The 4832-nt window shown below is 41.7% G+C and overlaps 1 pseudogene across 1 annotated transcript; it reads left to right on the top strand.

Annotated features, from left to right (window-relative positions):
* LOC102184427 lies at window positions 2824-4470 on the top strand (annotated as a pseudogene). The gene has a single exon (XR_001918276.1). The product of XR_001918276.1 is annotated as a serine/arginine-rich splicing factor 6 pseudogene (transcript).

A 4832-nucleotide genomic window follows, 5' to 3' on the forward strand; every position in this document is an offset into this window, starting at 1 on the left:
CCTACAAGTAATATATTTCAGAGTAGTGTATGAGTTAGCTCCAGAGATCAAATTCAGTAGAATGTAATTTCCATAGAGGCAGATTTTTTTTTTTCATCATTCACCTCAAGCACCTAGAAGGGTGCCTGGCATATTGCATGTACTCACAGACTATTTATTAGATGCAGAAATAAGTCTAGCAAGAAAAAACTGGCTCAATCACTGACCGAAAAGCAAAGCATATATTGTCTATAGTGTTTACACAAGGTTAAAACATCAATTATCCATTTTAGTTGAGAAAAATATGGACTGCTTTAACTAGAGATGAAGTTCAGAATTCAAAATTCAATCATACCTATCATATTTACTATAGAAATAACCTAATTTTTATTTTAAGGTTTTAGTATAAAGCATTTGAAAGTATCTTGCCTTATGTTTACCCCATTTCTACTTTTAAAAAGTGAATTAAAAAATCTAATTAAGCATCACTGCATTCATATTTTGAAGGGCTGTCAATGTTAACCTGGGATCCACATGAGGAAATAGAAATCACACAGGCTTTTGGATTAGACTAACCCAAACTTCAGCTTATAAGTTGGCACAGGACAAATTGCCTTTCTGAATTTGAACTTCCTCAATGATAAAATGTAGTTTACATTAACTCTTATATTACAGTGTGCTGTGCTTAGTCACTCGGTCACGTGCAGCTCTTTGCAACTTCATGGACTTGTAGCCTGCCAGGCTTCTCAGTCCATGGGGGTTCTCCAGGCAAGAATACTGGAATGGGTTGCTCTGCCCTCCAGGAGATCTTCCCAACCCAGAGACTGAACCCAGGTCTACCGCATTGCAGGCAGATTCTTTATCTACTGAGCCACCGGGGAGGCCCATATTACAGTATGATGGTGAGGATATAATGAGATGACACACTGAAATGTTTAACATTGTATCAGATACATAGCATATCTTCATGAAATGTTTTTTATTTGTGCCCAGGTGCCAGAGCAATATGAACTCATTGAATCTCACATATTTTGGCTCGTTTTTAAGACCATAGAAAACATATATACCATTCCTAGAATGCAAAGATATGTTACATGACATCATTTAACAGTAGCAGAGACATTTTCTGAGTTATTCTAAAAAAGAAGCTCCAAATTTGACCCAAACCACGCAGAAATTCTCTGATAGGCAAATAATGAATGATTAAAAAATTCACCGTGACTTTACGTGGTCACAAGGCAAAAGATGATCAAATAATGACAACAGAAAAATGGTATTAGGTGAATAATTTCACTACAGAAGACTTTCTCAAGGCGTTTGACTTTCTAGAGAATAAGTGGCCTATCAGATACCAGTCAATGACTGTCTTATTTCAAGTCAGTCAAAAATGATGTGTTTATAGTGCCAGAAATTATGCTTAGAAAATATTAAACATTTCATAGTGAGTCACTCATGTTTTCGCTGGTATATATTTACATTAGTAAATTGATTACATGGAATACACACATATTTGACAAAAGTGTTTCACAGAATGAATGGTTCAATGAAACATTCCTGTTAATTTGACACTTCACGTTTAACCCGTTTTTTATTCTAGACCAAAAGAAGGAAAGAGGGTAATAAAATATTCATTAACTGCACGGAAGCCCATTTATTGAAGATAGTCTCTGGAGGGTGAATTTTAAAACATTTGCTAGAGAGTGCTGTGCAAAACATGCAGTTGTCCTGACATAGCAACTAGTGTGAAGAACAGCAAATGCAACAGTCATTATTAGTAAAGGAGAAGATCATCCATTGTGAATCACAGTGCAGCTACCTTTTATATTTAGACTAAAAAAATATGAGTCACTTTCAGTTCAGTCGCTCAGTCGTGTCGGACTCTTTGAAACCCCATGAATCGCAGCGCGCCAGGCCTCCCTGTCCATCACCAACTCCCGGAGTTCACTCAAACTCATGTCCATTGAGTCAGTGATGCCATCCAGCCATCTCATCCTCTGTCGTCCCCTTCTCCTCCTGTCCCCAATCCCTCCCAGCATCAGAGTCTTTTCCAATGAGTCAGCTCTTCGCATGAGGTGGCCAAAGTACTGGAGTTTCAGCTTTAGCATCATTCCTTCCAAAGAAATTCCAGGGCTGATCTTCTTCAGAATGGACTGGTTGGATCTCCTTGCAGTCCAAGGGACTCTCAAGAGTCTTCTCCAACACCACAGTTCCAAAGCATCAATTCTTCAGTGCTCAGCTTTCTTCACAGTCCAACTCTCACATCCATACATGACCACTGGAAAAACCATAGCCTTGACTAGATGGGCCTTTATTGGCAAAGTAATGTCTCTGCTTTTGAATATGCTATCTAGGTTGGTCATAACTTTTCTTCTAAGGAGTAAGCGTCTTTTAATTTCATGGCTGTAGTCACCATCTGCAGTGATTTTGGACCCCCCCCCCAAAAATAAAGTCTGACACTGTTTCCACTGTTTCTCCATCTATTTCCCATGAAGTGATAGGACCAGATGCCATGATCTTCGTTTTCTGAATGTTGAGCTTTAAGACAGCTTTTTCACTCTCCACTTTCACTTTCATCAAGAGGCTTTTTAGTTCCTCTTCGCTTTGCTGCTACTGAGTCAATTCAGTCGTGTCTGACTCTGTGCGACCCCATAGACGGCAGCCCACTAGGCTCCCCCATCCCTGGTATTCTCCAGGCAAGAACACCAGAGTGGGTTGCCATTTCCTTCTCCAATGCATGAAAAGTGGAAAGTGGAAGTGAAGTCGCTCAGTCGTGTCCGGGGTACCATTGCCTTCTCCACCTCTTCACTTAAGCCATTGCTTAAAATTTGGCGGGATTGTGATTGTGTGGCTGGACTCGGCCGCCGCTGTGGTGTGAGGTGCGTGTCCGGGCTCTCGCCGTCACCGCACCCGCACCGCGGCTACTGCCGTGCGGTCCGCCGTTCGACCGCCAGCCCTCGGGCCCCTTGCCCGCTGCGGACATGCCGCGCGTCTACATAGGACGCCTGAGCTACAACGTCCGGGAGAAGGACATCCAGCGCTTTTTCAGTGGCTATGGCCGCCTTCTCGAAATAGACCTTAAAAATGGGTACGGCTTCGTGGAGTTGGAGGACTCCCGCGACGCCGACGACGCCGTTTACGAGCTGAACGGCAAGGAGCTGTGCGGCGAGCGCGTGATCATGGAGCACGCCCGCGGCCCGCGCCGGGATCGCGACGGCTACAGCTACGGAAGCCGCAGTGGTGGAGGTGGATACAGCAGTCGGAGAACCTCTGGCAGAGACAAATATGGACCACCTGTACGCACAGAATTCAGACTAATTGTAGAAAATCTTTCTAGTCGTTGCAGTTGGCAAGATTTAAAGGATTTCATGAGACAAGCAGGTGAAGTAACCTATGCAGATGCTCACAAAGAACGCACAAATGAAGGTGTCATTGAGTTTCGCTCCTACTCTGACATGAAGCGTGCTTTGGATAAACTGGATGGTACAGAAATCAATGGGAGAAATATTAGACTCATTGAAGATAAGCCACGAACAAGCCATAGGCGGTCTTATTCTGGAAGCAGATCTAGGTCACGATCTAGAAGAAGGTCACGAAGTAGAAGTCGTAGGAGCAGCCGCAGTAGATCTCGAAGTATCTCAAAAAGTCGCTCCCGATCCAGGTCTCGGAGCAAAGGTCGGTCACGGTCTCGTTCCAAAGGCAGGAAATCTAGATCAAAAAGCAAATCTAAACCCAAGTCTGATCGGGGCTCCCGTTCGCGTTCTCGGAGCAGATCGAAGGATGAGTATGAGAAATCTCGAAGCAGGTCTCGTTCTCGATCTCGTTCCCCCAAAGAAAATGGAAAAGGTGATATAAAGTCCAAATCTAGATCAAGGAGCCAGTCCCGTTCCAATTCACCCCTACCTGCTCCACCCTCAAAGGCCCGTTCTGTGTCCCCTCCACCAAAAAGAGCTTCAAGATCCCGTTCTAGATCTCGTTCAAAGTCAAGGTCACGATCCAGATCAAGTTCCAGAGATTAACCCAGAACTCTCCATTCTTTGCACACTATTACGGAACACTTTCCTACTTGCTTAGTCAGTTACTCTTTCATGTTTCTACTTGGCCTCTTCTGCAAGAAGAAACCTCCCAAAATGGGCACACAGAAATTGGATTTGTAGCCAAATTTGATGAAAAAGATGAGGTTCTAAAGAAATGGCATGAAGACAAAGATCCTCTCCCTTCTTTGTAGAATTAAGATAACTTTGATTTTATAGCTTTTGAGCTAAAATAACTTTTGTAAAGATTAAGCTCATTTAGATTTTTTTTTTTTTAAGTATTTCAGCAGGATCTGCTGAAGGGGTTTTGTTATTGTTATATTTGTTTGCTTAATTTTCAATTAACCTTTTCAGGCTTTGAATACTTAAGGCTTTAGAGGGAGAACCCAATTTTCAATTATGTTGGCTTTTTATAAAGCTTGAGTTATGTAAGATTTCAATAAAAGTTTGCTACCAAGATGATTGCCTTACTTGAATAGGTCACTCTTAAATTCCTTGAGATACTGATAATCTATCTGTGGAAACGATGTAAATTCTACTTACGTGTAAAACAAGGCAAGTCTCAGATCCAATAAGTTTGGATACGTTACTTTGTGCTGTTAATCAAATTTGCCAAAATCACTTTGGCCCCTTAAACAGGTTTAAGTTAAAAATAAAAAGATTTTGTAGTGGACCTGTTAAAACAGTTTTGCCTAAGTTAATAGCTTTTTAAAATGTTCTTTAAACTTAAATTGGTAACTCAAAAAAGTAGTTCTAATACTTGGGATCTCATCTAGCCTGGTAATCCCACTTTCTGAAAGTGATCATTGTAATTAGTGTTTT

This window comes from Capra hircus, chromosome 7 (genome assembly GCF_001704415.2).
Source record: "Capra hircus breed San Clemente chromosome 7, ASM170441v1, whole genome shotgun sequence".
NCBI classification, from domain to species: domain Eukaryota; kingdom Metazoa; phylum Chordata; class Mammalia; order Artiodactyla; family Bovidae; genus Capra; species Capra hircus.